Genomic DNA, 8,230 nt, shown 5'->3' with positions numbered 1-8,230 from the left:
AAAGAGGGTTCTATTGAGACTATGCCATGCCATAGACAATTTTCCCTATTGGAATTTGAGGAATACCTTGTGCAATTAATTGAGATTGCAAAGGAACTTGTAAAGGTTGAGTAAGTGGGACCTGAGAGGTACCAAATACTGAAGGAATGGGTTGAGATGCGATCATAGCCTATAGAGTTTGAGTTACATGAATTTCATCTTGTTGAGGGACAGATTGAGGAATAGTAGCTTGAGATGAAGATGGCACAAGTTGGGAAACAAACAGTGAACCCAACATCGAACTAGGTTGAATGAAAAAAGTAGATTGCCAAACACTAGAAGTAATCCCCGGATAAGGAGGACTATAATAAGGCTAGTTACCAATTTGAGGTATACCAACAACAAGTTTCCCTCCTGTCGAAGGGGGATGGGATGATGGAGGAAACTTCCTCCCATGTGGAGGGTACCTAACATAATGATAATTAGGTTATTGAAGAAGACCTAGCCCACTAAAATAAGGGCCAAACTATTTTTTAATTGTCGGTGTAGGATGAGGAGAAAGAGTAGGTTGAGAAACACTCATAAGAGAAGTGCCAACTGAAATTCCCGGAATGGAAGACATGGGGGATGTCTATAAACTGGATTATGCATTAGAGAAGGTACTAGATAAGGATTGATAACCTAGTGGGATGGACATGCCACCATACATATGTGCCTCTGGTGATGTCAAAAACATAGATGTGGAAGCGACATTTGGTGTTTCAACCATAGTGGTAGACACAGGATGGGAAGCCATATCGGTTCTAGTCATGGTCAATAATCCTAATGTAGATTTCCACGTGAAATTCGTGGGTGATTCAAAAGAACCAGGTAAAGGAGTTTGTACAAGAGGTGGAGGAGGAAGAAGAGGATGGGTTGGATAAAGGAAAAGTCCCTCCAAATGAGTATAATGGTGAGGCTATTCTTGTGGGATATCCTCGATACTCACAAGTCTAGGTGGAAATGGTTCACCGTCAAGGCCGAAATATATAGTAGGCATATTTTCTGTGAAAAAGGAAGAGAAGATTGAATACCTGAAGTAACAGATAAAGATGACTAAGGCTCCTTAGGTTATATGACCTCAAGGAATAAATTTTCTGACTTAGGAAGGTCAAATTGTATAACCTCAGGCAACAAAGTTTCAGGTAATTTAGTATCGATTTTGTCGATTTCACCGATAAGAGTAGAAGTAACCTTGGGTTGGGTACTCAAGGGGAAAAATGATTCTGGTTGATCATATTCAAGAGGAGGAATAGAAGTAGTTTTTGAGTTTCTTGATTTACTCCTTTGTGCTTCTAACGATGGACAGGAGTAGCCACTGGTGGAAGAGGAGGATTATTTTATATTCTACATGAACGATGGAGTCATGGATCTAGGCATAAAGGATTACCAAGCAACCATGCACTGCAATATTCACCTTGATGAACCAAGGACTTAACGTATGATAGAAAATCTCCCCGAATGTTGTGCTCAGTGTATTAAGGTACACAAGGCAATAGAATTAGTTACCTATGGATGGATAGAAACCTAATGGGGACTCCCAAAATATACTCGATAGTACGTGGAGTGTAGTACGTAATAGTGTTTTCTAATGTGTAATTTTTCGATGAGAGCGTTGCCATATAATTTACATGCGTGGAGTTCCACCAATATACCCAAAGGTACGTGGAGTATGATCCTTTACACTAGCATACGTGGAATGTGATTTCACCCTCGGGATGCAACGCTAGAAAACAACAACATCTCCTACGTTTAACAATGACAGAACGTGTCTCTAGCCTATACCTCTATGTGTTTGTATTAATGTTACAAATGCTCCTTAGGTTGAATCAGTAGATTTTAGGTTGATCTTGAATTAAGTTTCAGTTTTATGGCTCACCATGAATTCACCTAAATTTCGTAAAATGCAGATTTGACACGTGGAAATAGAATCTTTCTCTTCAATGAAAATCTAGCTAAGGGAAGAGACAAACAATATGTAGCATAGAAAACGCAGCAAACGAGATTCTCAATGCAATTCCATTTTCATGCAAATGTTCCTAAATCAATGTAGATGAAAAGACCCTAAATGCCAATGCAAGATTTTCTCCTTTCACCACATTTAATTTTCAAAAATGAGGAAAACTAATATGTAAAGTCTAATCACTCATTCAAATGCACTTTTTAGAATGAGGACTAGAACAATAATTCATCCAAGTGATCAATGATAAAAAAGAACAAGTTTACAAGCGACCTAATGATAACAAAAAATAAAAATCAAAACCAATAATTACCAAATGAAATAACACACAAATGAAAACCAAAAGGGGCTTCAGAGAGACCATAAGACACTCAAGACTCAGGGAAGGTTAGTTGGAAGTAGGCTGAGCAAAGCAACACTAAGAAAACAAGGAAAATTTTGTGCAAAAACAGGGATCAATGTAGGTACAGAAGAGGCACCAGTGCTTTGCAACGTAGGCTCAAAGAGGGCCCTAGGTGGGGTGTAATGCTCTGTCAGTAGACCAGAGGGTAAGTTGGTCCAAGGAAAGAGGATTCTGCCACAAAAATTTCAAGCAAGACTCAATCCAATCATTTCCTAGGTATTTTCTTGGTTGGTTAAAGCAGCAAAGGTTTATGAAATAAGTAAAGAAAACACAATGGACAAAGAAACCACCAAGGGAATACATCATTCCCCAGTATGGTCGTCAATTTGTTATGTGAGGTTTATGATTGTGGACAAAAGTATCTCCCCTAGATTTGGTGGCTAACCTAGAACAACAGAAAGACAAAGGACTTGGAATGTTTTCCTTAAAGTAAGTAGATGAAGGGATGAAACCTACTTGGAATCTTTCATATCTTTCGCTCCTTCTTTAGATTGAATGCTCCAATCCTAGCTCTAGCTCCAAAATTAGAACCCGCACAACCAGATAACACAAGCCAAGAAACTACACGATCTATGTAGCATAGTCAATCTACTTTATTTAATAGATGAACATGGTATTGAAATACATGAAATAGCGACATCACATATAGGAAAATAAATAACTCTTTGGATTGATATAAATGGAGTGAGTTATAACCATAAATAGGTGTCGATATTGTAGAATAGCTCCTCCAAGTTGTTGACTTGTCCTTCCTTTGTCACAAAGTGTACCTCCAATCACCCTAAATGCATGAAAGGATAATACTCACAATGGTGGGATAAGGGTAGAACCACTCTCCAAAAGCCAACCTCTTATATATGGAAGGTTGTAAATACATAGATGAGTGACTTAATTTAGGAGTTCTTATCCTTTTACCAATATTTGGATCGAGATCCACTCTTGATGGGAGGATGAGATATAAGGATAAGGGATGGAAACTCCAAGGTAGGATAGGAGATTCAAATGTTTTATCTGAGGTAAATGGGTACAACAGATCCTAGAAGCTTTTGGAAATGGAGGCTTCAGGATTCTCTCTTTTTTTCCCAACTTTATAGAACTATTGCAAGTGAAAAGGGGAGCAACTTGTAGGTGATCAACGCAGGCCATAATGGAGCAACATATAGGTGAATGCAATCGAGCAAGAAGCGAGGGAGCGTTGGTCCTAAAACTAGCTCAAATGATGTAGTTTAGGGAAAAACTTTAGGAATGAGAGAGTCATGCAAGGGCTTTATGCAATGATAATTTAAAGGGGGAATAGGATGTGAATTCTCTAGTTCGAAGGCTGATTGATTAGATGAACAAAATAGCCTATAACATCAAGAAAGACTGTTGGAGAGGTAAATCCCCTCTACGGATAGAGGCGATCCCTACTAGCCCAGCAAGGGTCTAGCAACAATCAAACAATGCTGCTATGCATGTTCCTAATTACAATTAAACAAGAGGTAAAGAGCACCTACTTGGATTCCAGCGCTGTCGTTTGACGAAGAGATGCTGCCTTCGCTCCTTCGCTTTAGCTGGTCACGATCCCTCGTGATCTCCGCGAATAGATACCTACACACACGAAGAGGAAACAAACGCAAGCGTGAAATCTAGTAAAAAGCAACCATACATCAGTCAGAAAAGATGTAATTCACATTTAACCATTGCAAGTACAAATGAGAATGGAACAATAATAGCAGTCATCTATTATTAATCAGAATAGAGAAGAGTACAACCAAATGTTCTGACGTCGGTAACCTTCTCAGGAGGGGCCAGTCAGCATGTATCTCAAGCATTCACCTTTGAGGATGATTCTCCCAAGACAAACAACTCTCTCTCACACACAAGCAACACAAAACAACCTTCCCTAAGCAATCAATCACTTCCACACCTAGCACACCAAATACCTATAGTAGCAGCAATCTGAGCACTATAAGCTCTATACAATCCAAGCTATGTCTAACTAGCTGCTCATGGTAATGGTGGAAGTATATGTAGGAGAAGGAGCCTCCTAAAAGGGTGGAAGGATGAGCTTATCCTTGAGGGAAATGGTTGCAAAGGGTCGAACAGACATGCCATAGAAGGGAGTCGACATTCACAAAGCTAACAACCAAGCCTGGAGTTATCTGGAAGGCTGGTTGTTTGAACAAATTCGCCCAAACTGGATCAGCGCGGATTATGAGGAAACTGACGCGATGTCGCCGCGTCTACATAACTAGGACAGTCATGTCAGCGCGGAAGAACACGGGAAAGGCGCGCTGGCGACCAACGCGGAAAAGTGATGTCCTTCCGAGCTGGCAGCGTGCGGAATACACTATGGAGCGCCAGTCATCGCGGGTATTTTGCAAACAGACGCGCTGATGAATAAAACTTTAGGAAAATGGGTTTTTGGGCCAGTTCAGAAGGCATGAAGCTTAGTGATTGGCACAGCAGGGTGACTGACAGGAAGGCAGTGACAAATTACTGTGTAACAAAGACTATTGGAAAGAAAGGAGTCCTTCGAAAACCCAAAGAAGGAAGAAAATCAAGTTGAGTCAAGTATGATTGATGAAGTTTTGTCTCTTGAATCAAGAATGATAGATGAAGATTTTCCAAATTACAATGTTTCTCAACATTATGAAGATTGGTTTTTATATTTTGCACTTCTCAGCACATGAGCTCGCATGGAAACCGGTTTGCTTCATATCAAGATGTGAAAGGAAGTTTTTTGTTTATGGGTAAAAATGTATCTTGTGAAACTCTTGAGGTGGGAAATTTCAGAATTAAAATATATGATGATATGATTAGAAAATTGACTAATGTTAGACATGTACTTGCATTCAAAAATAATTATATATATTTGGGATTATTGGATTTGGAAGGTTATAAGTTTATAGGTCAAGGTAGAGTGTCGAGAGTTTCAAAGGGTACTCTGGTTGTTATGAAGGCAGAGAAGATTGGAAACCTTTACAAACTTAAAGGTAGTACTTAGCTCAATGAGGCAATAATTGTATCTGAGAAGGTAAGAGAATATAATCTCCTATGAAATTAACGATTGGGTTACATGAGCGAGAAGGGCCTTTAGGTACTGATGAATCATAAATTACTTTCTAATTTGAAATCATTGAGTTTGGATTTTTCCAAAAATTTTGTGTTGGAAAATAATGTAGAAAAAAATTTAAGCTCGCAGTTATAATAGCAAAGGAATTTTGGATTATATTCATTCTGACCTCTGGGGACCATCTCCTACAGTATCTTATGGAGGGGCATCTTATTTCGTAACATTTAGTGAGGATTACTCAAGGAAAGTTTCGGTCTATATGTTAAAAAGAAATATTGATGTATTTAATGGTTTTAAACAGTTTAAAACTATGGTGGAAAAGAAAACAAACAATACAATTGAATATTTAAGAACTAACAATGGCGGTGAATTTACTTCCTTAGAATTGAACAGTATTGTAAGGATGAAGGGATTGTTAGACATAAAATTATTTTCTATACTCCTCAGCAAAATGGCGTTGCTAAACGTATGAACAAGACTCTTATGGAGAGAACCAGAAGCATGGTCAAGTATGATATGTTGCAGAAGGCATTGTGGGCAAAATAAGTATCCAATACTTATTATTTGGTAAACATATCACCTTCAGTTGATATTAATTGTAAAATTCCTAAAGAATTTTTGTCAAGTTAGTCATGTGATTATTCATATTTAAGAATTTTTTGTTGTAATGCCTATGCTCTTATTCCAAAGAATTAGTGTTCTAAGTTATACCCACAGGAAAAATGTGTTGTCTTTGTTGGATATGATGATGATGTGAAAGGATACAGGTCGTGGGATCCTTCTTTGAATATGATAATCACTAGTAGATATGTAAAATTTGATGAAACTTCTCTTCCAAAATCAAATGTTGAAAAAGTTGAACAAGAACAAGTATCGTTGAATCAAAAAATTCAGTTTGAGACAACCTTTTTTGGAAAGTTGGAAGGAAGAAGAAACTTTTGAAGAAAAAGGTGAATAAGATGTAAAGGAAGTTGTATAAGTTTAGGAAACAATTCAACAACCAGTCACTCCTAGGAGATTTACAAGGGAAAGAAGAAAGCCCAAGAGGTATAAAGATTCTACTTAATTTTTTGCGTTGATTACTGAGGATGGGAAACCTTCTTGTTATCAAGAAGCAATAAATGACACAGATAATGAAAAATGGAAGAAGACTATGGATAAGGAAATGGATTCCTTAGAAAAGAACAAAACCTAGGATCTTGTGGAACTGCATAAAGGGAGAAGTATTATCAGATGTAGATAGGTCTTCAAATTGAAGTGAAATTTTGATGTAAGTATTGAAAGATATAAGGCGATGCTGGTAGAAAAAGGGTACTCCAAGGTAGAAGGTATTGAATTTCATGAGATTTTTTCACTATTTGTAAAACTTGTTTCTATTCGTACTATGTTAGCACTAACTGCATTACTTGACATTGAGTTAGAATAGTTGGATGTTAAAAAAACTTTTCTTCATGGAGAATTGGATGAAGAGATCTATATGAAACAACCAGAAGGTTTTGTACAAGGTTACAATAAGAGATTTTTTTTCAAGCTCAAGAAATCATTGTATGGCTTGAGGCAATCTCCCAATGAATGATACAAAAATTTTGACTCCTTCATGGTGAGCCAAAACTTTACTAGAAGTGAATATGATCATTGTACGTACTTTAAAAGTTTCAATGGCATATTCATTATCTTGGTTTTGTATGTTGACAATATGCTTATTGCAAGAAAAAGCATGGAAGAGATCAACAGGTTAAAGGCTTAACTTTCTAGGACATTTGATATGACAGATCTTCGAGTTGTAGAAAAGATCTTGGGCATGAGATACACAGAGACAGGAAGAATAGAAAACTTTGGTTATCACAACAAAAGTATGTGGAGAAAATACTTGCAGAGATCAATATAAACAATGTGAAACCTGTTAATGTTCCTTTAACTTCCTATTTTAACATTTCTTCAGGTTTGAGTCCTAGAAATGATGAAGAAACTAAGTATATGACTCATGTACCATATGAAAATGCGTTAGGTAACTTAATGTATGTGATGGTATCTATAAGACCTGATATTTCACATGCAGATGGAGTTGTCAGCGGGTTCATGGAAAATCTAGGAGAAGAACATTGGAGAGCTATGAAATGGGTGCTTCGATATTTGAGAGGCACAAGTGACAATTGTATCATGTTTAATGATAACTGTGGAGATTTAGTTTGTAGATATGTTGACATTGATTATGTCAATGACTTGGACAAGAGGAGAACTACTACAAGATATGTCTTTACTCTTACAAGTGGAGCAATTAGTTGGATGCCAAAGCTTCAGGAAACAATTGCTTTGTCGACTACTGAAGCAGAGTATATAGTTACTTTAAATTCCTATAAAGAGACAATCTAGTTGAAAGGTCTACTAGATGAGCTTGGAAGGACACAAGAAAAAGTGAATGTATTTTGTGACAGTCATAATGTTATTCATTTGGTTACTAATATTGATTATTAGAACAAGACTAAGCACATTAATGTAAGATACCATTTTGTAAGACATGTAATAGATGGCTTCAAAGTAGCTCCCAAGAAGGTCCACATATGAAAAAATGTTGCAAATATGTTCACGAAACCAGTATTAGTAGAGAAATTGTGGTGGGGTTTGGTTTCTCTTGGCTTAAAGAAAAGATGATGAATGAGCATGGACAACACAATAGGAAAATTGTTGTCAAAGTGGACATTGTTAAGAATGACAACAAATTAAATGTATTGTTAAAAATATAATTATTTGAGTAAATTTAGCTTTACCGTTCATACAATTGTGTAAAGAT

The sequence above is a fragment of the Pinus tabuliformis genome, chromosome 1_1 (genome assembly GCF_031772625.1).
Source record: "Pinus tabuliformis cultivar Carrire ecotype Pingquan chromosome 1_1, CPIR1, whole genome shotgun sequence".
NCBI classification, from domain to species: Eukaryota; Viridiplantae; Streptophyta; class Pinopsida; order Pinales; family Pinaceae; genus Pinus; species Pinus tabuliformis.
This window is presented reverse-complemented; position numbering follows the sequence as displayed.